Source organism: Artibeus jamaicensis, unplaced genomic scaffold (assembly GCF_021234435.1).
Source record: "Artibeus jamaicensis isolate MK-2021 breed Jamaican fruit bat unplaced genomic scaffold, CSHL_Jam_final contig_519, whole genome shotgun sequence".
In the NCBI taxonomy this organism is placed as follows: Eukaryota; Metazoa; Chordata; class Mammalia; order Chiroptera; family Phyllostomidae; genus Artibeus; species Artibeus jamaicensis.
The window spans coordinates 58,733,447-58,759,086 of record NW_026521871.1 but is presented as its reverse complement, the minus strand read 5'-3'; the positions used below and the strand labels follow the sequence as shown (position 1 = coordinate 58,759,086).

The 25,640-nt window shown below is 60.2% G+C and overlaps 1 protein-coding gene across 2 annotated transcripts in view; it reads left to right on the top strand.

Annotated features, from left to right (window-relative positions):
* The first annotated feature begins 265 nt into the window (after positions 1 to 265).
* CHL1 (cell adhesion molecule L1 like) overlaps positions 266 to 25,640 on the top strand; it is a 96,481-nt gene continuing 71,106 nt past the window's right edge. For both annotated transcript variants that reach the window (XM_037128687.2, XM_053668947.1), the window contains exon 1: positions 266 to 598. The gene's annotated coding sequence lies outside the window, so the exon portion shown is untranslated. The remainder of the gene's footprint in view (positions 599 to 25,640) is intronic.

The following is a 25,640-nucleotide window of genomic DNA, read 5'->3' as shown; positions in this document are numbered from 1 at the left end:
GTTTAAATGGAAACAGCGTAGGTGCCCTAATGTATGTAAGGAATACCTTGGCAGCCTGCGGAGGTAGCCCGCCTCTCGCAGTTACGCGCGAGCCCCACCGCGCCTCCGCGCGAGGAGCGGAGCAAAGGAATCCGCCGCGGGGCCGGCGGCACCACGCCCTCCAGCGAGCGGCGGCGCGACCGGCCAGGCCCGCGCGTCCCGGATCCGCGGCGCCGAGCCGAACCGCCCGGCGGGAGGGGCTCCGCGCAGACGTGCCTCTCCGCTCCCAGCGTCCGGGAGCCCACCTCCTCCGGCCGCGGACGTGACAGGGACGGTCAAAGTTTGCTCTCCGTGGCAGCCGAGCCGTGACCGCCCCCGTCCCGCGGGAGGGAGCGAAGGGAGGCGGCGGCGCAGACGCGGGCGCAGCGGAGGCGCGAGCAGCCGGCGCGGGAGGGCGTGGAGCCGAGCGAGCCCGAGCAGGTTCCGCGCCCGCGGCCACAGCCCGCGCTGCCGGGGACTCGGGGTTCGCGCTCCAGGACCGAGACCAGCGCGTCCTCTCCCGCTCCCAGCCAGATCCCCGGAGAAGGGCCCAGCGGAGCCGGTGCCACAGGCGACGCAGGTGGGTCCGAGGTGAGGCGGTCGGCAGGTGTCTACCTCGCCCCGGGTCGCCCAGCTCCCCGGCCAACTCTGAGTGGGACGCAGGGAGGGCTCGGGGTTGGTTCCAGGGCGGGGATGGGGGGTCACCCCACTGTGGCAGCAGAGGGTGCACGACAGGGGTTCATCGTAACCCTAGGACCCTCAGCCCCTCCCGGGAGGGACACCCTTCCCCAGCCGCGCCCCCGGGGGCTGAGGATGCATCCGGACGGCTGGATCGGTCGGGGGAGGCGCCGGGTCCCCGAATCCCCCCAGCTCCCACTTTCCCCGCCCGGCCACGTTTTGGGTGGCCCTCCAGCTAGCCCCCGGCCTCCCACACCCCGAGCTTCCCTGCCTTCCCGGAGGGTCCCGGAACCCGCCTCCTGCGGAAGTCCAGCCTTGTCCCCCGGGGACCCGAGGTCCCGCTGGGTTTGCATAGTCCCGGACTCCCCTCACCCCTCCCCACCCCGCCCGCCTCTGGGGTCGCGGGGCGCAGCCCCCCAGCCCTCGTGTTCCTCCCACTCGGGACAGAAATCCAGGTCCCTTTGGGGTTTTGTACACGCTGCCAGCTTGAGGGGGAGACTCTGGACCGCCGGGTGGGGAGAAACCGGGTGTGGGGGCAGTCAGGAGCCCCGCCGGGCGGAGGGCTGGAGACCGCGGTTGCCATGGCTCCCGGGACCGACCCGGGGAGCTGGAGATGCCGGTCACGCGCGCCCCCTCCTCTGGGTGCCCCTCCCGCGGCCCTGTCTCCCTCCTCCTCCCGCCTTTCCTTCCCCCCCTTTTCCCGAGCGCGGGGGCGGGCGCGGGCGCAGTGATTAATTCGGAGAGCGGGGATTGCAGCGGGAGGCCGCTCGCCGCGCAGCCCCGCAGCCCCACTCGGTCCAGGGCCGAGACCCCTGGGGACGCCGGTGGCAGGCGCACCGGGGTCCAGGTAGCCGCCCCGGGCCCCGCGCGGTGGGTGGGGGTCGGGCCGCGCGCTGTGGGCGGGGAAGGGTGGGGGGCGGTGGCGGCGCGGGCGTGCGAGGCAGCGCAGGGCGGTGGACCCGCACCCAGCCCGGCTCCGCGTCCAGCCCCGCCCGCCCGGGGAGCCGCGGAAGAGCCGGCAGAACCGGCGGGGGACCGTCGGCACGCGCGTGCGCAGTCGCGCGCTCCGGGCGGCGGGAGCCGGTGGCCCTGCGCGTGCGCGCGGAGTGGCCAACACGGGAGCCACCTGGGTGGGCCAGGCCGAGTCCCCGCCTGGGTTCCCGTGTCAGTGCCACCGCCTGCGGTGTGTGCTTTGGCAGGAGCGATCCCGCGACCCCGTGCCTCAGTTTCCCCTTTTCAGTAACAGGGGTAATGTGGGTGCCTGCCTTTGGGATGGTTGCAGGACTGGAAGGAGCTCCTTCGAGGAGACAGTCCAGCCTGTCGTCTGCCGCGTGGTGAACACTCGGAAGTTGGTTGCGGACCCCGTGACGTTGTTATTAGTCTTTCCTCAGCTCGATGAGATGCCGTGCGCTCTCCTTTCTCTGCGCGTGTATTGAAAACCAAGCCACTCTGCTCTCCAATCCTCTTGAGCACCAGTGAATATTAGTGGTATTGCCGACCCGGCCGCCTCCTCCCCGGCCCGGGCTGCTGCCGGTGCGACCGACCCACTGCGGGTCCGTGTGCGGGCGGCGGAGGAAGCTCGGAGGCCCCTCGGGCCTCGCTGGGTGCCGGGCGGGTACAGCGTCCTCCTGACACGCCAAGGGTGCGGGTTCCATCCCCGGTCAGGGCCCACACAAGAAGCAGCCAGTGATGCCTGAATCAGTGGAACAACAAATTCACGTTTCTCTCTCTAAAAAAACCATTATTTTTTTTCTTAAAAGAAAGCTATTTGGGGAAACTTAGTGACAAAAAAGAAAGTCGATGCCGGGCTTCATGTGTGAGACTTTTCTGTGTCCTTTCTGAGGTTGCCGCTGGGCTCGTCGTCCTGATTCCCGCTCCGCGGTGCAGCGCCCGTGGCCTTTGTGACCCGACGTGGTTCTGCGTCCTGGCAGGTCACCCAGTGCCCTGTGTCATGGCCTTGAGTGCAGTGACAGCGGAGCACAGCTCTGAGCATCCACAGGAGCTCCATGGAGAGGAGCGGTGGTCTGCGGGCGGGGGTGGCAGGCAGTCCCTCAGAAGCCGCTTTCGGTGCCCATGTCACAGCACAGGTGCAGGACCTCAGAGACAGACGAGTGGCTTGTTCCCCGTTCTGTCTGTGGCCGGGGTGTCCTCCTTTCAGGAAAGGACGTCTGTGGCCACCCCCCGGCTGAGTAGGGCTCCAGCTCACTGGGCAGTGAGTGGACGCTACTGCTGTGGACAGAGCTCCGAGCACAGGACACCAGTGTCGAATGACCTGGTTACGAAATGACTTCTTTAAAGAGAATCAGCTACTGAAATATAGGCAGGCGTCAGATCTGAGGCAAGGACAGCCGGATGGGAGTCTCCATCATCAGCTCCCACGGCCTCATGGGCAGATCTGGCCTGGGAGAATATTTGATGGACAGAAGTTCCACTTCCCAGTCCCTTTCTCCATGGCTGTGACGATGAAAGGTGGCTGGGCCCACGGCTGCTTTGTGGAAGTGACGAGGCCGATCTATTTCTACGACGGACTGAGGGAGAGCCACGGCCAAGTTCATTTCAGGGCCCAGCCAGTCTCCGTCTCGCAGGGGGCAGCCGAGGGGCAGGAAGGGGCCCACGGACCGTCAGGTCGGAAGGGACGCGTGTGACGAAGCCCCGTGGGCCTCAGCTCACAGCGCAGAGTCTGCCTCCGAGTTTGACTTCCCGGTGACAACGCCCCCTCCCTCCCTGTGACTCTGTCGTCTGGAAGAGGGACCGAGAGGGCTTAGTGTGACAGCTTGCCTGACGCACACACGGTCATTTGCATGTTGTCTGCCAGGAGCTCTGGCAGCGTGTGTCACTTGCTGGGAATTATTCTGGCCTCTGATTTACGGCCACCTGCAGTGCCGTGGGGTGGAACGTATTTTAGAGACAAACATTGAGCCTTTCTCTGGTGTGTGTTTGCCCTGAACCTCTGAGCAGCCATGACATGGGAAGCCGAGTGGGGCCAAGGACACGGGGGACAGCAGAAAGCTGTGGACTCCCCGGGGTGGGGACCACCAGCAGGCAGGGGTGAGATCCAGAGGCCCAGGCCGCCCCTCCAGAAGGCCCTTCCCACCGGTGCTCCCCGTGACCTGACCCCGTGGGCGCTCCCCACGATGGTTTCAAATGCAGACGGGGTTCCCACCTTCTCCATTGCCAGCATTTTGATTACGGCTTCGTTCTAACGGATTCAGTCTGAGGAGAATGCAATTACTACGGTGATTTACATACAATATGCTAAGTTAACCCAGCTAATGAGTGAAGGAAGGCAGGAGATTCTTCCTCTGGTTCCTGGAAAAACACCGAGCTGAGCATCGTTTCAAAGGAAAGACCCCGGCCTCCCCAGCAGCGCGGTCCCCTCCCTACAAAGAGCGGGCGCTGGGCCCTTCTCTCAGCTACTGAGGTGGAGCCTCTCGCGTTTTGGCTCTCGGGTGCCCCCCCTCCATTTGGGGGCGGGAGTGGGGAGGAAGGAAACAGTTCTCCGTTTAACCAGGGACGCTGCCCGCTCCTCTCGCTGCCTCTTCACTGGAGGAAAGACTCTGTGTTTTCTCGTTTCGTGGGTTTTAACACCTTAAACATCACTGATCCCTGCGGCTGATTGTGTCTGCGGCTCCGCAGAGTAGTTAGTTAATTATAGCTTTCTCATTAGCGCCGTGTGGAGAATAATGAATTAACAGAGCCCTTTGATGAAAGGAACATCCAAGTTTATCTTCTGAGTATAAAAGTGTTATTGTGTTGCCGAAAGTCACTATAATTTTCCCAAGAAGGAGAGCGGGTGGAATTCTCCGGCACCGGCGCGGGAAGCCTGGTGAATGAGCGGATTGATCACGGCCGGGAATACGGCCGCGGTTGCTTGGCAACCTGACATCATCCCGCGCTTTCTTCTGGTACATTTATCCAGGAAACCAGAAAATTCTGTTTTGTTAACGAATGTTTTTAGTCAGTGCACAAATAGACCATAACTAATTGAGATTTTATGTATTGTGGGTAAAAAATGACCCTGCGCACCTTACCCCCCTGCTGAGACAGCAAAAACACAAGGGGAAAGCACCTTGTTTTCTGCTTTTATGAATTTATTTCCTGTAAAAATGTTTACTTCCTCTTCACGTTGTTTTGTTGGTGCCCAAAGGTCACGACTTGCGTATCCGGTTGGGAGTCGAGTTGCCAGGCGCATGGGCCAGTTGTCGGGCTTCGTTCACAGTTTCTCGGTCATAGACGCAAACAGGACGGTAACCGGGCAGCCCCGGGGCGCTGGCCGAACCGGTGCTAACGGGGAGGAGCAGGGAGGAGCAGCCGGGCCGGAGGGAGCTGGGCGCCGTGTGGGAGCCGCCGGATGCTGGCTGCTCCTGGCGGGTTCTCCTGCGCCCCGGCCTCTCCCTGCCCTGGGCTTCCCCGCAGGCGCCCTGCCCAGCGCCTGGCGGCCTGTCTTCCGAGCCCCCTCTCCCTAGGGGCCCCGGAGGACCGTGGCGCACCCTTTTCCGACTGGGCCTGTGAATGTCAGCCTGCCTCACACGTCCCTCCTCAGGTGGTGAGCCCTCCGGGGCACGTTGGAAGCATCCAGAAACGCCTCCTGTTTCTGGGGAGCAGGGTCAGACGCCCGCGGGCCCAGCGAGGCTGCGGGGTCCTGAGGCCGCGTCTGCGGGCTCCCCTGAGTGTGGCCCTGGCTGGTCCTTGTAACCCCGCTAAGCCTGCGTCCTGTGGAAATGGGGGGCCGTAGTCGTACCCAGCTCCTGGGCATTATTGTGAGTGCGAAGTGGGGCGGTCTGTGCACACAGCTCAGTGGCTGCGTTAAGCACTCAGTTAATTCCGTCTCTGCTTGTAATATTTGTGCCCCTCGTATTCCGTGAGTGGATAGAGAGATGGGTGTGTGTGTGTGTGTGTGTGTGTGTGAACCAGTGTGAGCCAGGAGGGCGGCACAATCACAGAAAGGCCTTGGCACCCGCACTGGCGGTGACTCTGATGTTTCACAGCCCCTCCGAGGGGTTGTCCTCAGGCCCAGATGGGACTCCCCCCGGGGAGCCAAGGCACCGCCAGAACTGCCCCGAGAGAGCCCTGGGTAGGGAGCAGGCGGGCGGGCGCCCCTGGTGGGGGTGGGGAGGCAGCCAGCGCCTGGGACCTGGGCAGGGCCCGTAAGACACCACGGGCCCCAGGCCCTGCCATGCAGTCACCTCCCCTTCATGAAGTGGGAAAAGGAGGGGCCTTGGCTACACTCCGAGGGGCTGCTTCCTTGCCCCTTGGGTGGGACCAGCACTTGAATCTCGGAAGAGCTGGTATGTGCCTGCCGTTCAGCGGGTGCCTTGTCCCTCTGTGTGCCCCACGGAGAGGGCGGGAAAGGAGCCTTCTCCCGAGTGTGCAGGCAGCGGAGGGGACCACACAGTGGAAAGGGCACCATTTGGTGGAATTTGTGCGTTAGGACGGGGGACAGGCCCAGGAGGGAGTCCCGTGGCCTCCGAGTTCCGGATGTCTCTCTGATTGGCCTCCGGTCCCAGCTGGGCGAGGGGGGGGGTCCTGCCGCCGGACCCGACAGCTGAGCGGTGCAGAGCGGTGTGGGCGGGCAGCGCTGCCTTTCTCCTGATGACCGTGCGCTGTGGTGAAAAACAGACTTTTTTCCCTGAAGAAGAGGCACCCTCAGTCCATTTAGGATCCAAGCCAGTGTCCCCTGGGCTGAGCCGGACTTACCCACGTGTTTTGTTTGGCCGGAGGTGTCAGCCAATATTTAAAAACCGGTGATTAAACACCTGTATTTCTGACTCATCTTGAGAAACACGATGCTCTGGCAGGATCCGCCCTGAATGCGGGGGTGGCAGCGGGTGGGTGGCGTCGGCAGGACCTGGGGTGCGGGTCTGCCTGGTGGTCTCAGAGGACCCAGAGTTCGGCGTCTCCTCCGGGAAAACCGTCCCTCTGGCAGAAGAGCAGCTGGAAGGAGGTCGGAGAGGGGGGGCATCTTTTTGAGGGGCAGCAGGGGTGCCCTGGAGCTGCCTTGTCCTCAGGGACAACAGGAGAGGGAGGCCGCAGGGAGGAGGGGGGATGACAGCTCTGGAGGGACAGCCGGTGGGACTGTGGCTGCTGGCAGGTCTCCGGTCCCTGTCCCGTGACCTCCCCTCCGCCCTGGGGCAGGGGCCTGCAGAGGCCGGTATCCAGGGGGCGGAAGGCGGAGGACAGACCCGAACCCACAGGCTCCTAGTTCCTGAGGGAGGCCACCCAGCGTCCTCTGGGCCCCCGGTGGTGGCCTGTGGGTGGTAGGGGGGCTGAGCTCCCAATGCCGGAAGCAGACAGGATGGAGACCCGTGGCCCTTGCTCTCTGGGCCATCGCCTCCTGTCCCTTTGTCGTCCTCCTCACCCCGGGTCCCCCATCACTGCATAGTGGGCAGGCTCCTGTGCAGAGGCGGGGTCTGCAGCAGCCTCCAAACTGCGTAACAAACGTGTCCGTCCCCGTGTTTTTCCGTGTCCCCAGATGAGGGGCTGCAGGAGAGAGGACTGTGCAGAAGGTGTGTTTTGGCTTCCACGGTGACAGGTGTGTTTGTAGAGTCCCCTCCCTACAAAAGCCTGTGCCCTGGTGGGGGCCCCGAGGCGGAGACCCTCCCGGAGCCGTCCGGCCGCTGGGAGTCCCTGGCACCTGAGGGACCGCCGTCTCTGTGCAGTGGGATCAGGCCGGAGCCTGGTGATGCGGGGGCTGCGTGTCTGGGGGGAATCCGCCCCCAGGTGTAAGGGACAGGCCTGCGGCTGGGTCGGAGGGACCTGGTCCTCTGGCCCCCAGACACTGTGAGAGCCGCGTGGGGGTCCAGTTTGTTGCTGCACCGACAACCTCCAGGGCCGATGCGGAGTGACAGCTTATTGTGGGATGAGTTCGGAGGACCTGTCGCCTCTCGTGTGCAGAGGGTTGGGGAAGGGGACCGTGGCCCGTGCTGAGACGGGGACATGGGGCCTGTGTTTCCAGCCGTTCCGGACACTGGCCGAGGCCTCTGTTTTTCAAGTCCTGCCCTGCGTCACCTGGGAGCGCTCGGCTCCCTGGGGAGGTCCCCGGATCCTTTCATGTGACTTCAGGAGAACGTTGTGAGCAGGGGGCCGGGGGTTGGTCCCCTCACAGCGAGGAACTGCATCCAGGAGGCCCGAGAGCCGGCGGGTCGGTGAGGGGTGACCACAGCCCGACCCGGCCCCCCCTCTGCTCGGGCAGGTCCTGTACTTGGAAGGCCAGTGTCCCCTCACTGGTGAGGTTTCCCCTTTTTTGAGCAAATTCAGAGTTTGTGTGTAAACCAAGGGCTGTCGTGGGACTGGCAGTCTTCACCAGGTTCATGTCCAAGGTTGAAGATGGCCCTGCCTGCAGGTAAGGGGGCTGGACTTCCCAGAACCTCCTCAACCGTGGGGTAGCTGATCGGTTGATCGTGGTCCCGTGAGACACTGGCAGTCACCAGCCATCAGGACGCTTTCGCTGAGCAGTGGCCCTGTGCCAGAGAGAGGGCGGGGCCTGGCCGGACGGATGCTGGGGGGCGGCGCCACTGTAGGCCATTTACCCTGGGCTTGGCGCTCATCTCGGCCCCAGTGACTTGAAGGGCTGTACTGCACACCCGTTGAAAGCTGGGGCCGGAGCCGCGGGGCTCTCTGTGCAGGGGCGCCCGGCGCCCAGACCAGGCCTCGGCCTCAGGAGGATGCGATGTCCTCTGAGCAGCTCTGACCCCCTCTCGGTGCCGCCCTTGTCCCTGCTATTCCTGGAGCCCCCACCCTGGCTCAGGCCACTGCAACAATGCCCCCCGGGCCACGTGGCTTATAGCCGGCTCCGGAGCCGGGTCCTCTAAGGTCAGGGTCCCTGCTTCTGGGCAGCAGATGGCTGGCTCTCTCTTGTCGCCCTGGCGGGGAGGTGGGGGCAGGGACGCGCTCCCAGGCTGTCCTTCTGAGGGTGTGGACCCCATTGGCCGCCGCCCTGGTGACCTAGTCACCTCCGCAGACCCCCCACGGGAATGGGGTCTCCACACACGGGGTTAGGGGCTGACACCAACTTTCAGTCTGACGTGGGTTGCCCTTCCTCTTCTTCGGGACGGCGTCTCCCAGGTGGGCCCTGGCCCTCCATGCCCCGGGGTCAGGGGATTCTCTGACCCGGGTCTTCACCTAGGACTGGACTCGTGCCTGCGGCCCGTTCGTCCCCTCTCACCAGCTGGCGTGAACACAGGGCCACTACAAGTGTGTCCTCCCGAGGGAGGTCTGGTGACACGCACACAGGTTCCAGGACCCGCGGCGTTTGAAAAGAGGATCGGAACCCTAATGCAGAGGGTGGACGGCGAGGGGCTGTCGTGAGGGGACTCGGGAGAGCGAGGTCTGTGTTCTCTCCCAGACCTGGACGTGCGTGGGGCCTGGCCCCGGGCGCCTGCACGAGTGAAAACCTGCCTTCACCCTCCCAGGTCTGCTGGCGCTCTGCACGGTCCCCAGGTGGAGGTGTATCTGACGCCCTGGGGTGTCGGTACACGAGGGCCACCGTCACCCTGGGGTCGGGTGCCACCCACCGCCTTCCAGGTCAGCATCTCCACACAGGCCAGTCTCCGCCTCTCCAGATGAGGCTGAGACAGTTGGAGCGGCTGGTCCCCAACCACTTGCAATGGCATCTGTCATAACGAGGACACATCTTTATTATCAGCGTCAGTGAAGGTAAGGCTTTGGAGGGAAAAAAATGCAACTGTGTTCTAGCCACAGTCAGCATATTTGGGGTTTTAAGAAGGCGTTTGATTTTTTGGTTTGGGGTATTTAGAAGCAATTGCTATTTTTTTAATATTCAAGATATAAATACTGTTCTCCAGGGCCAAGGGGCACCAGGAGACTGTGGTGCAGGTGGTGGCGGGGGATGCATCCCTGCACCTGCCTCCGCTCTGGCCAGGGGGCAGCTCCCGCCTCCTCCCCGGGGGCCCATGGGCTCGCTCTGAGCTTCTGTTTGACCCCTGCCTGCTTCTCCGAGCTTGGTGCTTGGCTTCTCAATCAATACGTTTATTCTCGTGTTAACAATTTGGGGACTTTCTGAACTTCTGTGAAAGGCATCTGTGACACTGGAGAATTGGCGCCTTGGGTTCAAACATTTCAGGCGGTCACACAATGGCAAGGAATTGAACACGTGGGTGATGACAACAGTAGCAATGTTACCTCCACAGAGGACTGCGGAACAATGAACAGACTGGGAGGGGCTGTTTGCTATCATTCGCCAATTCCAGACATAGTCTGTTCTGTGGCAGAGATTGGAGTGAATGGATAGAAACAAAGTCCCCCAGAAAGGTGTTTACATTTGACGTGATCCTGGGCTTTGCAGCCCCAGCAGTTACTCCTCGGAGTCGGGTTTCAAAGGGTGGAGTCGAGTTTCAAAGGGTGTGGACAGACCTCGTTTCCTGTGCACACAGGTTTCTGCATGCAATTGACTCCGCTGAATAGCTTTGTACACAATAGGTTTTCTTCAATTAAAGGACCAGCATTGCGCAATTCAGGGGCAACTCACGTGTGTCAAGTTCAAATAAACTGGAGTTGACCTTAACTACTATTCCTCCAGAGGGGTGAGCTGTCTCCAGAGTGCCTGCCATCCAATAGCACATCCAACGGGTCAGGGGTGGTTTGAATAGGCAGCTGGCCTCCCTACTCGGAGCCTGTCTCGGTGTCTGGTTCCTGCTTCCCTGCTGTAAACTGAGGACAGCGATGGCTGCCGCAGCCTTCTGGGCGGGTGGAGGATGAACGAGCTAATATTTGGAAAGTGCTTTGAAGATAAAAGTGCCAGCTTTATTATTATTGCTAATAAACCATTTTTCTCCGGTGTAATTTTGGACAGCAGCCATTAAAAGCCCATTACTGTATCGAACAGCAAAACAACCTGGTAACCACCTGGTACTCAGGGCCTCGGCTGAGTGTGTCCTGCGCCTACTTGGTCTTGCCCCCCCCACCGCCGCAGAGCTGCTGAGGGGTTCCTGAGGGAGCCTGCCCTCCTTCCTTCCCCAAGTTTGCAGAGGGCCCAAGTGACAGGCTGGATGGCATAGGACAGGGTCCCGTGAGTTCTCCTTTGAAATCAGGACAATTTCCCGGAGCCACTGGGGACTGGGGTGCCCAGGCCTGGGTCCGTTTGAAGGGAGGTGCATGGAATTCACTGTCTTTGAGGACTGAGCCCCAGTCCCCTTTTGGTCATTTAAACCCGGTCCCATGAAGGGAGTGGGCTCATTCGGGCAGCTGGGTGTGTGTGCGTGGGGTGGGTGTGCCCTGCTCACGACTCAGATCGAACGGAAGTGGAAAATGGTCATTGAGCGGCCGCTCCCGGTCGCCAAACACCGAACAGTAAGATTGGGGACCTTGAGTTTCACAGAGCCGTCTATCAGTCTGCGATCGGTGTGTGGTCTGAAGTCCCCAATCCCAGTTTGTCTTGACCGTTGTCCTAAAATACAGAGTGATGGGGGTTGCTGTCCCTCTTTGTCCGCTGCTGCCCGTGCCCCCCCCCCCTGCGGATTTACCGCGGCAGGTGAGGGTGCGGAGGGCAAGCAGTGAGGGTCACAGACCCCGGATTCCCGGGAGGCTCCTCTCGGGCACCCGCGGTGCTCACGTCCCAGGCCGGTGTCTGCAGGCTCAATGGGAAAGGCCTCCTGGCAACTTCAGTCTCGTCCCCGTCCAAAGCCACCGAAACACGAGTGTTTCGTTACGGACAGACTGCCCTCGGTCACTGGCTGCCGGGTCTCGACTTCGAACCCATCCTGATAAGCACGACTGTCGGTTTTATTTTGAGTGGACGGCAGTGTAAACTGAAGCTGGAACAGAGGGAGGGAAGTTTCCAGATTCACTCACAGACACGGGAGGCGCAGGCCACCTCTCGTCCCTCGGCTGGTGGAGGGAAAGGTGAGAAGGGGCGGGAGGAAGACCCCCAGCGGTCACAGTGGGTGTGTAGGGGGGGGCCTGGATCTCTCAGGAGTCACGAAATGGTTTGAAACTAAGAAGCAAATTTCGATGTATCGGCTTCAGGTCATTTGCCTGAAAATCACGTGAGACCCCTTCCCTACCAAGGGACCGCTTAACCGCCACCGATGGGTCCAAGCGCAGAACAGCCGCGGGAGGCGAGCGCCTGGCCGCGCGGAGGAAGATTCTGGGGGCCCACGGGGAGGGCACCGCGAGTCTCCCGTCAGCTGTCCCGGCGAGGCCTGCGTTGAACGCGCCGTCCCCGTCCACGGGCTTCCGAAACGGGGCTCCCGCTGCTCCGTCCTTCATGTTGCTGGGTCGCCTGTGGGGAAGTCACCAGATGGCTTCCAGCGTTTGCGACTCCGCAGGCCTGCGTTCCGCACACGGGAGCCTCGCAGGGACACGCGAGCTGCTGGGCGCCGGGAGGAAAGCACCTGCAGGCTCGTGTGTGGCTGCAGGTGGGGGGCGTGAGAGGAAGTGGTTCCGAAGGGGGACCTGGCCGCAGGTCAAAGAGCTGTGAAGGGGCATCGCTCCCGTCCCTCTCCTGATAGGACAAGCCATCCCCTACCCTAGACAGTAACTCAGAGCCAGGGCCCTGTTGCAGGAGCTCGTGGTTCTGAGGATCAAGGATTTAGGCCACAGGGCGGTGTGGCCTCAGGTGGCCCAGTGGCCGGTCTGTGCTCGGAGAGGAGGGCGGAGCTCCAGGGAGCCCCTCCTCTTTTTCCTGTGGCCTCAGGGGCCTTTTCCTGTTTTCTGATGGAGTTTTGTGTTCAGAGGACAGGACCTAAAACTTCATACATTTCCAACTCTGCCTCCTTAGGTTTCAGAAGGCGAGGTAAGAAGTGGTGGGGGTGGTAGACAGATTTCTGCAGTGGAAGCGGCCACGCGGGCTGTTCAGACGGGTTCCTGGAGGTGCGCGCGGTTTCCGAGGTTCGGTGCTGTCGCCGCGGCAGGGACCTGCTTTGTGCCCGGAGAGCTTCAGCAGGTGGCCGGATGGCCGTTTCCGTCACCGGCACCGTCTCCGCTCTCAGATGACCGCAGCCTGCTGCAGCCGGCTCCTTGCCACGCTGACATTCGTTTCTCGCAAACCCTTCCAGAAAATTCCTTGCTCAGTCTTCTAATCAGGAGACCCCTGTGCCCTTTCCCTCACTGGGCTTCTGGCTCTTATAGTCACACTTCTTCACGAGGGCCTGAATGTCACGGGGCCTGTCCCCTTTCTCCCTTGTCATGGAGTGTGGCGTCGCTTCCTGAAAATGTCCCCCGGCTCCCACCACTTCCCAGGCCAGTGACTGTCACCCTGGGCTCAGCCTCAGGCCTCCCCTGGGAGTCTCTGTGTCCCCAGAAACCCCTCCTGTTGCTAAGCGGCTCCCCGCCCTCCTCCATCTGTCAGACACGTGTCCTGTTGTCCTTTTCCAAGCAGCCCATCCCTCACTGGTCCCCGAAGCTCAGCACCCTGTCACCCTTGTCACATCTGCGCGCCATCTCCCATTGTGCACTGAAATTTTTAACTGGCTCGTGAAAAAGGATGTTGACTTAAACGAAGGTTTTCTTCCGCTGCTGTGAATGAAACCCCGGTGCCTGCGGGGAACGAGGAAAGGGCACCACAAACGTTGGTGCAGTGGGGACACCCGCGACCTTAAATTCCAGCCCCACGCTGCTGCCGGCTGGCCCGCTCTTTATGAAACAGTGAGACCAGGCAGGTCGCAGCGCTGGCGGTGACGCGTTAGGATCCACCTGAGAGTTCCGTTTTCCACAGCCAGGAGGGTCTGCGGGGGCGTCGGAGGGCTGCGCGCTCCCATCACGGCCAGAGCGCGTCCCAGACCCGAGTCATCCCCGCGTGGAGAGTCCGTCTCCAGGACGCGCAGTCGGACCCAGGAGCGGAGACGCCCGAAAGAACGCGGGGCACGTGCCTCGGCTCTCGGTGTCCTACCGTTAATCGCTCGGTGAAAAGTTAGGAGGTTCTTGCTGCGGGAAATCATGCTGCCGGTGGGCCAATTCCAGGGTGGATTCGACAGTTGCTTATGGTCCGCACTGAGTGCAGGCCCCGTAAGGCGTTTTGATGTGCACGCGCACATCTCCCGGTCCCTGCTCCCGGCAGGTCAGGGACCTGCAGTCCTCGTAAAGCCCGGGCGCGCACTCCAGTGAGTGCGATGCCCCCTGGAGGCTGGAGCGGGTGGGGAGGGGCAGCGAGCGGTCAGAATGGAGAAACGTGACCTCCAGCCCCCGCACAAGGAGAAGCTGCCGGGGAAGAAGCTGGATTTGCAAGGCCAGGAAGAGGCTTCATTGTCCTGGCCACTGCTCTGAAGCACAGCAAACGTTCCGGCACATTCGATGGGCACTGAGGTTGGGGTGCCTGGTGCTGTGTGTGGGAGAACCTGAGGGGAGGGGACAGTGAGGTCTGGGTGTCTGCATCGGGTTCTGAACGGCCTCCCTCCCGGTGCTGCACAGTCCTCATGTGGTCTTTCCTGGCGCTCTCCACCCACCTTCTTCCTGTAGCGACCCTGCGTGCTCTGGGCCCGCGTTCCCGTAGTCCAAGGAGAGCTCCTGACTCCGGTCTAGGTCACATCTCCCAGGTTGCATCTCCCAGGCAACGCACTCGCAGGTGCCAACACAAGATGGGGACATCTTTGGGAGTCATTATTCACCCAAACACCCCCCAGACCCTTTTTCTGGTTGAAATATCCATAAAATTAAGCGACCTTTTGGTAAGAGTTTTATGGTCCATCACTATCCCTGTACGATGCAGAACAGAGGTACTTGGCGAAGTGTTATGAGAACACAAATCTTCATTATGAAGTTAATATTAGAAGGTAAATGTCCCCTAAGTATTGACTGGTTGAGTTAACCGTGCTTAACTTTTCCGCAGACGCTGTGCCATTTTTTTAAGGGAGTCATCTAGTACTCAGAAGGTGGTCAAGCGTTGTACTCTGCTATTATTGTATCATGGATAGGGAATAGGATGTATCTCAAGACTGTGGCCGTTTCTAAGTGAATCATTTGAAATTGTTACAACAGGGGCTGGCTTATGGCATTTGCTAAACACGTGTTTGCTGCAATTGTCAACATTATTGCCTCCACAGAAGTACCCAAAAAGTATCCAAATCCGCACTAGCTACATCGGGTTGCAGGCGTCAGTGGGAGAGAAAAGTGTAGGAAGTGACTAAAAGGAGTCCACAGGACTAGAGGGTTAAACGTGTAAGCTTTTCTTTCCTTCCACTGGTGACGTCCAGCACCCTGTCTCTGTGACTCAGGAGCGCAGGTGCACCCAGGTGGGTGGGTGCAGGTGAGCGGGAGGCGCTGGGGCGCAGGTGGTGCAGGGGTCCCATCGCCCTTCCTCCAACCCCCAGGGTCAAACCAGATGTAATGTCTTTTGAAGCCCGAATGTGAATGTAAATTGGAGAGCGGTCCAGGAAGGTGGAGCCCGGACTGACTCTCAGTGCAACTGTTTTCTTTGTAAGAGCAGGTCCAAAGGCAAACGTGAGAGCTGGTTCGGACACAAACGGCCCATTTTCACGGGCACGTGCATACACGCCATGGACGCACACACACACACACACCCAGCACCACGCAGGAACTAAACGACTGTGCTTTGCTGGATGAGCTACAGTTCAGGGTAGAGGAGCCGAGGCCAGGCCCGGGGGAAGGGGCGGGGACTGTGGCGTGCTGGCCTCCCTCTGAAGCGGGACTCTTTCCATGACTCCTTAGAGGGCGCTCTTCGTCCTGTGATGCTTGTGGTTCGTATCTTCCCCCTCGTTTTCCGAAATGCTTCCCACTCGCCCAGTGCCCAGCAGACAGCTGCGTGCAGAGAGCCTTTCTGAGCAGGCGCCACCGGGGAGACTCTGGAAAACACCACGGGAGGGGGCCTCAGAACTGTCACAATATTTCCTTGAGGAGCGCGGAGAAAATTGGGGGTGAAAGCTGACATGTGTGTCAGGTTAATTCCTGCTTATTATTCCGGGTAAGTAGCTTCGCCAGGAGGCCGCGTGAGTGGATGAACGCGCACGTCGCACGCGGAGGAGCAGGAGGCGCTTCTGCCCCCAGACTGAGCGGGACCGGCCTGCACCCTGGACCCGGGCGCACCCGACTCTCACTTTGACGGCCACCGCCTCTGGGGCCTCTGTTACTGCTGACGCGGAGCAGTCCTGTCAATCACTTTTCGTGTTTTCCTGCCCAACAGTTTTTACCGAAAAGCGGTGCGAAGAAACCCAGGAGGCAGGAAGTGCCGCGTCACCTGGGGGGCGGCTGGAGGCCGGTCCAGCCCCGCACCGGGAGGGAGTGTGTGGCACTTGCAGGAGGGCCATGCGGGTCCGGGCGGAAGGGCAGCGCCGGGCTGCAGAGCTTGCGGAGAAAACGCAGCCGCGGGACCCCGGCCTTTCCCTGACTCCCCATCAAGGGCATGGGGAGAGGGACTAGAGGGCGCGATTGCTCCTTCCGAAAGACACGGGTGGCGTGGGTGGGGAGGGACTCGAAGGCCCGGAGGAGAAACGCCGGGGGTCGGGGCAGCCGCCCAGCGGTCGGGGGCCTGAGTGGGCTCTCACAGTGTCCACGGGGACGGTCCCAGAGGTGGCGGCTGGCCCGCGGCTGAGGCCCTCCCAGCCCTCCCGGCCCGCTGTCCTCCTTTGCGCAGGGACGTACTGGCTCCCGATTTCCCATTCCGCCGCACCACCCCCTCTCCCCATTGGCCTACTCCTGGGCCCAAGTGCTGCCGCACATAGAGACTCGCGCAGGATTCGCACTCGCTGCTGTGCCCGTCCAGGGGCGGGGCCAGAGGGCAGAGTTTGCGGGGCGGCCGGGAGCCAGGCGGGTTGGGGGTGGGGCCCAGTCTGCACCCACCTTCTACCTGCGGCTCCACCGGTGGGACGAGGATGAGGGACCGCCCCTGTGCTCACCCCCGAGATCGCCCGGCTGTCTGTCCCTGGAGGGGCCGATCCGCCCGTCCTGCCTTCCGGTGTTCGGCCGCAGCCCTGTGGCAGAAGCAGACCGAGCCTGGGTGCCTCCGACCTGTAGCAAGGTTGTCCTGGGGCTGGACGGGGAGGACTCAGCGGAGTTGAGACCAGGCATCCTGAGGCCATGGCCCTCTGTGGTTCTGCCTGTACAGTGTTCGCGCCGTCGCGGGGGTTGCAGCCCAGGCCCGGGTGGTTGGGGGGCACAGGGCAGTGCGGGGGCAGCCTGCGGCCCGGCAGCGAGCTTCAGTGGAAGGGCCTTCACTCCGGCAGCTCCCGGGGGCCCTCGGAGGCGGCTCAAGGCCCTGGCACAGTGCTGGGCTGTTTTCTGCGTCAACAGTGCGCAGCTGCCTACTTAGGTGTTAAACGTTCCGCAGGACACCTACCCGCGGCTGCAGACGTCCTGTGTGCGCTCGCCGAATAAACGTGTGACGGGCAACATCTTAGAAAGGATTACACCTAAGTGGATGCTTTATCTCTATTGATTTTCGTGGCGGAATGAGGCGGATTATGAGTTGCATGAGTCGGATCCACTTGGGGTCCACGCCTCTGCCGGGCAGGGGGGCGGCGGTACAGTTTCAGAGAAGCTCATTAGCCCCGGGAGACCCCGGTGGCCGAGGACAGAGAAGGATCGCTATCAAATTCAAGGAGATGAAGCGGCATCTTCGCCGGAGCAAATTTCTAAACCCTCTATTGCTTTGAAGCCTGCTCCGGGGCGCGTCTCCGACTCCAGACGGGCTGCCTCTGGTTCCTGATGAGAGAGGCAGAGAGCAGGTCCCACGATATGCGCCTCAGAACCAGAAAGGAATGTCCAGTAAGTGGCGTGAAAATGTCCTTTTATGCAGAAAAGAAGTGATTTAAATGTTCGGTTTCTCCCGGGAGCTCATTAAAATGCTCTTCCCAGAGGACACCGTGCTGCCGGCGGCGAGCAGGAGCCTGCGTCCGCGCCGCTGACGGCTGGTCCGTTTACCCAGGATGAGATTGTGAGGTGGTGCGCCCAGCACAGTGAACATTGATTTTTTTCTCATTAGCCCCGCCTGCGGTTTCTAAGGAGACTCCGCTTTGTGTTTTAAGGTGGTGTTTGTTACATTTTACTTTTTATTAGTTACATTTCTGCCCCCGTGGTTTATGCTGGATACAATTTATTAAAACTCTTTCCTAATCCCTTTTCTCCCTAATTGTCACGTCCTTCAGGAGCTTCATTAGTTTTGAGCGCTGATGCGTGACAAATGTCGGGAGAGCCATTCACAAAACCCTCGGGCCAGCCCCTCCCCCCTGGAGCCCCCCCCCATGCTCCGGGGCCCCGCCCTGTCCCCCACTTAGGAGCAAGTTCAGGCGCTGGAGGCAGGTGCCTAGGTGACTGAGGGGGGCCAGCAACAACCCGAGAGCCCGACTCTTCTCCCACTGAGAGCCTGTGCGCATCCAGAGGAGAGGTGGCCGCTCGGAACTGGGTCCTTCTTCTGGGCCACGCAGACCTCTTGGGCCTCGTGTTTCCTGAAACGCCGGTGGGCACCGACAGGTGAGAGCTGAGCAGTGTCGCTTGGATTCTGTAGGCAGATGGTTCCGCTCTCAGCCGTAGTTGGTCTGCTCTCTGTGGGACCATAAAAGGCCTGTTGAGAGAGTTCAGCCGGATTTTCATAGCTGGGTTCAGACTGTGCTCTGTGACCTTCCATGGGTTTTGAGGAAGCGGAAAATAATGTTGACCGCGTGCGGTTTAGGACTTAATCCCTGCGCTGTGGTCCTGAACTTGCAAACTGATGGCCGCCCGTGGACGCTGCCCCCCACCCCACCCATCACAGACTGGCTCAGATAGAATTCTCCACCCCCCACCCCCGGCTTCGGGGAGGGGCAGGAACCCCACCGGGCTCTTGCCACCCCTGCTGTTCAGTTTTGCCTTGTGTGGCTCCCCCTGACCCCCAACCCGGAAACCCCAGGGAGGAGCTGCAGGGAGTCCGGACAGAACCCCCAGTGTGAGCCCAGGGCCCCCCTGGAGCCTGCGGGAGGACCCTCCTAAACAGGCTGTTCCCGAGCCTCAACAGGGGCTGGTTTCCGGAGGGTCAGAGGAGCGTTCACCATCCCTAAGGAAGGGATGGAAGGGGTGAGGCAGGTCTGCGTGCTCCGGAGGAGGCCACATTGGGGCAGAGACGGGAAGGGCGGCTTGTCTCTGGCGCCGTGTCCCTTGGGTCCAACAGACAGCGATGGCTGCAGAGGGTTCTCACTGACCGGTACCCAGGGGGACAGTTCCGAGTGGCCTCCCTCGGGCCCTGCCTGGCCAGCGGTGCCCACGGGAGAAAATGCTGACCTCGCCCAGGGGAAGGTGGGGTTTGTTTTGAGTCCTTCGAACTGCCCACCCTCCCACAGAGACTGGGCTACGACCATGTTGAGAAAGGCCTAGAACTGGAATCACAAGACTGGGCTCTAAGCTTGACTTTTGTCCCTTGCCAGGTGTGACACTGATAAAGTGACAGCACCCTCTGAATGTCACTTTTCCTCCTTTATAAATGAACCTCAACGCGACGCACAGAGCTGTTTCCAGGGCTAAATGAAAAAGGTCTTCGAGTGTCGTGGCACGTCCGGCGTTACCTAGCTGGGCTGAGTTTGCACTCAGTTTGGCTGAACACTCTCTGCTGACTGTAGTTCCCGGTTCCAGGGCTGAAACTCACTCTCTTCTTCCACTGGACCCTGTCATGGGCCGTGGAAAGGCACCCCCGTCAGCGGCGACTTTGAAGCCCTGGTACTGTGTTTGGTGAGTTGTGTGCATGGCGGTGTGTTGGGTTCTGCAGAAGAAGCCCTTGCTGTCTGCAGAATTCCAGGTGTGTCCAGGACCGAAGGGGGTGCGCAGCCCCCCCCCCCACCAACACACAGTCTTCTCGGAGCACCTTCGGGTGGCCCCGCACCCGCTGCTCGGGTCTCTGGAGACAGTGGAGGACGCTGTCCCTGCTTCTGGACTGTTTCCGTCTCCCGAAATTCTGAGACCAGATTCTCTCCTTCCCATTTCCTGGACAGACAATGAACATGGACTTGAGAGCTTCCTCCCCCAATTTTACGTGTATGTGTAGAGCCTTGGTGAATTCCCCCGTTAAGACACGTCGCTTTCCTCCCTCCCCCTTTTCCTCCCCTTTCTGTGGTGAGGCCACCGCCTGTCACCGCCCTCCCTGGTCTCCTCCTCCCCTCTTGCTGGGAACTCATAGGCGATTTTAGGTGCACGGCGTCATGGGGAACTGAAACAGACCCGCCCACAGGTGAGCTAAGCTGCTAATTTTGAAAAATAGGATCGCATTCAATATATTTTTTCTAAATGTAAATTTAACACTCCCTGAAAACTTTAAGTGGGAGGTTATCTTTAGAATTTGTTTCTTATTCTTCACTTAAATATGTACATTGGTGCAACCCTCAACTCCACTTCCAGCTCACTTAGCCCAGCATAAATTTCCTCCTAATGAATGTTTTTCAAAGCATCCCTACTGAGTGTTTACTCTCTTCCTGTCAAGAATCTCTGGATCCCCTTACATTTCTGATTGATTCCCTGGGGTGGAAGTCATGGCACCCAACGGCCACCACTGGGCCACCAGAAAGCCAGGTTCGGAATCCGCCCCCTCGTCTCCTTCCCAGCGCGTGGCTGGGGCTCTGCTGGGCGGAGCTGTCAGGAGGCCCTGCTGAGTCGGAGTCACGGCTCCGGTCACCTGCCCGCGGCCACCGCCAGTCGCCGCCGGTCTGGGCCTGAGCAGCCTGATTACGTCTCGTGTCTTTCTGCTCACACGTGGCTCCCGGGGCTCTTCGTACAGTGATTGGTATTTGGTCCTGAGGACAGATATTCGAGAGTTGCCTCTGAATTTGCATATTTTATTATACATTACACTTTGTAAGAGTTAGCATTTCATTATAATAAATTAGAGGTTAAGCAGTGAACGTTTAGCGTGTCAAGAACCATTGCCTACCCCGGTTTTCACACACATTATCACATCTCCTCGGCAGTTTTAGGTCTTTTGAGTGATTAGAGGAACTTAGCCCCGCTTTTCTGACTGGCTGTTTGCTTTCACAGTTTAACGAGTCAGGTGTTCACACTTAGATTTTTTTTTTACAGAACAAAGTTTCCATTTGCCAGCGAGTGCCTGTAAATTAATAATTATACTAGACATTATCTGTGGTTTTTTTTTAATCTTTTTTTTATATCTGTGGTTTTTAAAACCACAACGTTGTTCCCACTCTCCAGCCTTATTGAGTTGTAGCTGACACATAGGATTTATGCACATTAAGTTTGTGCGCGGTGAATCGATGTCGGGCGCGGTGTGGAATGACGGCTGCGGCCCAGCTAATCGGCACTCCCAGCCCCTCACACGGTACCAGGTTCGTGTCGGCGGGGGGAACACCAAGCTCTGCCCTCCCAGCAAATCCCAAGTGCACACCGCCCAGCACTGTTGCCTGTGCTCCCCCCCCCCGCCGCCCGTTTGGCCCCCAGAACTTTGACCGAGCTCTGCCTGTGCCCCTGCCCTGTCCCTGGGGTTCGCCTCTGCTCTCGCTGCTGCAGGTCTGACGTTTCCAGACCCCACGTGTCAGACACAAAGCTTCTGTCCCCCCGAGTCTGCTTGTCTCAGACGGCAGGTGTCCCCAGGTCTGTCCGTGTAGTTGCGAATGGCTGTGCCTCCTTATTTTCTGTGGCAGAGCCATGTTCCAGAGCGAGGGGGTGGGGAGAGACAGAGAGAGAGATACACTGTTTCTTTCTCGTGCGCAGATGCTGCGGGCAGCTGGGCGCGCACCTGCCGCTCTGAGATGCTGACGTCTCGGGCGGCAGCTCTGCTCCGTGGGCGGCCGTGCTCCCGGGGAGGCGAGGCAGAGGTTAGGACTGAGAACACCCCGGGGGTCAGCGTGCCGGTGACAGGCTCGGGCGGCCCGAGGGTCCCGGGGACCGGGTGCCTGTCTCCATTGTTTGCCGTCACATCACAGTCTAGAGTTTTCCCTGCTGCCTTCCTCCCTCCTCCTCTGAAAGGCCTTTCCGTGGACGGGGACCGAGCAGCACCCATGATTCTCTGCATGACCTTGCATCAGCTGGTCCACCATCAACGGATGCGATCAGCCCTCAGCCGAAGCGGCCCTGCTTCTCTGGTACATGAGGAGATTGCTGTCGTGTAGAACAGAACCTTGGATTGCGTATGAAGGAAGAGCACCTTTTCTGGGCATGCTCAGAACTGCAGCAGCCCATGCGTGATGGGCACGTCCACGCCTCATGGAGATGGTCCCGGTGGCCTCTGAGAGTAATGGAAGAAGTCAGGGCTAGCTCCTGTGGGAGCTTCTGTTTGATGCATGTCTAACTTAAAACACGGACGTGTTTGCTGGTTGCTTTTGAAACCATTTCACGCGTGATCACACTGGATGCGCCACCTTTGACGGTGCTGAGGAAGCCAGAGAGGGCCCCGCCTGTCCCACTGCAGGGTGACAAACAGGAATCGCAGGTCCAGAGGCAGCCCGAGCCTTGGCAGGTGGGGCTGTAAGTGGCACCATTGGACGTGCCCCAGGTCTGGGAGACCAGCTGTGTGGTTTGGCTGTAGAATGTGGCTGAACTGGGCCTCCGGGTTGTGCTGTCTGCTGGGCTTTCCTGGCGGGAAGACCACGGTGGTGGCCCGGGCCCTGTTTCCCCTGGGGCTTGGCTCCAACCAAGTGCCTTGAGCTCTTGGCTCCAGGGAGCTGGTTTCCTGGGAAGCTTGCCAGAAAACTTCTGGGAACTCGTCCTGCAGAAGGTCAGTCCTGATGGTTCTTAGCTCTGAGACTATTATCAGGACTGAGCACATCCGCGTTGGATGGTAGAGAAAGTAGAAACGAGGTAATTTTCCTTGGTAACACAGGCTGGGGGTGCAGGGCCCACTCGTTCAGGCACGTGTATAGTGTGCTCGTGTTTATTCTAAGAAGGCAGAAAACAAGACAGGAAATTTAAAAATGGGGTAAAAACAACATGTTCACACACTGGTACATGCACATGTTGACATTAATGACACACGTGCTATAACATTACATGCTGTGTTCTAAGGGATTGCTTATGTTTGGGGGGCCACCCATCTGTGATGTGAAGAAATGAGAGGAGACCTAGTGACACAGAGAGAACGCTTCGCGTGCACACGCACACGCACACACGCACACAGGTGCGCACACAGGCGACATCAGGAGTGAGGGCCTTCTCGGCCTAGTAGACGGGCCGGGGAGAGCCTGGCAGGTGTGTGTTGCGCTCTGAGCCCAGATGCATGTGATCCACAGCTTCGGTCCTGGTCACCGGCTCTCACAGGTGCGGGGGACAGTGGCCGAGAGGTGGGACCCCTCCCCTGTGGGAAGGAAGAGCCCCCGAAGGTGCCGTGGACTGTGGGAGGGACTGGAGGAGACGTCTCAGGAGATTCGATGTGGAAGTGGCTGCTCGGCTGTGGAGCGTGCCCAGTTTATGACATGACGTCCTGTCACTGGACTCACAGCGGCCGTCCTCTGTGGTCTCATTTGACTTCAGCCCGGGAAACGGGGCGCGGGGTCAGCTGGTCTCGTCTGCAGTCAGCAGGGGCATATGCTTCTGTCCCCGCTGAGGGGCAGGTGGACCATGGGGAGGATGCTGGGGGCAGCAGATGGCAGCCGTCTCTGAGGCGCTCTGCTCAGGGGACAGCTCACCCGCGTCCGTCAGTCCGGGGACCTCTGCAAGGACAGTTGGACGCAGGCAGTGTTACTCAGCACCCAGTGGTCGGCAGCCGCAGAAAGGCTGCTGAGTGCGTCGCTGGTCGTCTATGTACAATTCTGTTTGTCATACGATGTAGACAGCGATGGCGTCAGGTAGAACCCATGGGGTGGACCTGCAGCCAGAAACCAAGTCTGCAGGCGCCGACAGTGCCGCTGGCCCTCGGTCAGTCGGAAGGCAGCGGGGCTGTCCTCACAACCCGCTGGGCGGAGTTTTTCTCTTGGCCTGTTGGTGCAAGGCTTGCAGTGATTCAGCGTTCTGTCTGGGACTTGGGTGGGAGCTTTCGAGATGAGGATGCAGAGATTGTCCAGTGATGCACAGAACGGCAGCGAACGCCTGCTCCAGCCGTGCTCCTCTCGTGGGGGCCTGAGGCACCTCCACTTTCTAAGTCATTGTAATTTGCAATTTCTACCGTGATGGATCCGATTCACTGGACGGAATTCAGTTGTTTGCGTGATGCTCGCTGCGTCAGGACAATGGGTGTGCAGCGAGCCTTGGCCTTGCTTGTCCCTCCTCAAGCTCAGCAGAGAAACCTCAGGGGTTCAGGGTGTACCCAGGGGCCGCCTCCGAGAACCAGCTTGGAGGGGTCGGCCTGTCCGCAGGTCCCCTGGGCAGTGGCAGGAAAAGGGTCCTGCGTGTTGGTGGAAACACCTCCTCTGCTTCGCTAGTGGTGTAGAAAAGACGGTGGCGGCTTGACGAGGAGGCGCCGGCTGAGGGAGGCCACCTGGACCGCCAGCTGGCAGCTCGCTGGGGTTCCCGGTCCGGTCCCGGCACTGCCTCCGGGCCCCTCCGCACGCGGCCCATGCGCTGTGTCTGTGCAGACTGGCCCCGGTGTCCCGCGCGAGGGAGTGGCGTTTGTGAAATACGGTCCCAGGAGTCTGCCAAGTCGAGGTGCCCACGCCCCGCCTGGCAGGGGAGGCTCACTGCTGTCGGTGAGAAGTGCGGCTGCGCGGCTGGTCCGCGTGGCCGGCCTCTGCCCACCTGTCCGTGCGCAGCCCCCCAGATGCCTGGTCCCAGTGCAGTGCGGCCGCTGCTCAGGTGCTGGGGAGGTCTGCTGAGAGGTGGGGAGAAGGAAAACCGAAATCAGTTCCGCTCAGCAGGAGGGAGGTGGACTACAAATTAAAGGTGGCTTTTCAAATAGAAATTACCTCTGAAATGACAACTTGGAAATCTGCCTCTAGGTTCTGTGGGCTCCCCGCGATGACCCTGAGTTGACTGCAGACGCAGCACAGCGGGAGGTGGGGAGCCGGCTTCCGGTAAGGATGTCCCCCAGACCCTGGGCTCTGGGGTGCGTGTCTGAACACCTGTCCCCGCGGCGCCTGGCAGTCGGGCCCAGCCCAAGGGAGTGGCCGTGTGGGGAAGACTCATGGCCCTGGGGGTGGGGGGGTGGTTTTCAGTCCCGTGAACACGGTGGTTTATTTTGGAAAGATCGGACCACTGAGCGAAGAGCTGTTTTCTGTGTTACGTCTCCTCTGGGCCTCAGGGTGGAATTTCTGGGAAAGTCACTTCTGACAGACAAGTGAATCTCACCACTGGGATCAGAGACAGTTGGCCTCTCGGAGAGAAGTTTCAGTGAGAAAACCTGGGTTTTCCTTGGGTGCACAGAGCCCCGCCCTGCAGTCCTGGGGGAGGCCCTGGAGCCCCCCTAACTGTGTCTGGGGCCTGGACCCTCGGGGAGGCTGACCTTGGAGCTCTTTCCCCTTCTCTGTGAGGCACCAGGCTGAATTGTAACTGCTTTCAAAGAGTTTGGACTGGTGACAGAAAGCCCACGTTCAAAGGCCTCAGCGCGGCGGCTGTGGGAAACTGTTTGGGCCTTTTCAGCATCTATTTCCTGACTCGTAAAGTTGGGAGAAAAGGGCTAATTGCCTGCAGGTGCCAGTTAAATTAGATTATTTTATAATGCTTATTAGCACCCTGCTTATTCCTGGCATTGTTAAGTAAATGTCCCCAATTAGCATCTCACTAGTTTTTAAAGACAGTGGTTTGAGGAAAAAATGGTGTTTTTCAGCGTTATGAGTGAAAATTCTGTCGGGAGCACGTTTTGGTGCCGACAGCCTTGTGCTCCCGGAGGGTTACCTGGTGCAGGCAGAACCTTCGTGTACGCAGGCCATGTCAGGGACCTGGGGGCCAAGAGCAGCGGAGACCCCGTGGGAGGGACGCCTTGACCACCCGTCCTGGTCAGCGTGCCCAGGCCTTGGAGCTGGCCGGGGCTCCGCAGTGAATGCGCTGGCCCTAGGAGTGGACGAGGGAACCGAGTGGGGTTTGAAGAACAGCGCCTGCCTCTGTCTCCCACACCTTGGCGGCTTCGCCTCCACCCTGGTTGGACCTTCCCACCCCGGGGAGCGCTTGCCCAGGGCCCGGCACCGGCTCGCTGTCCC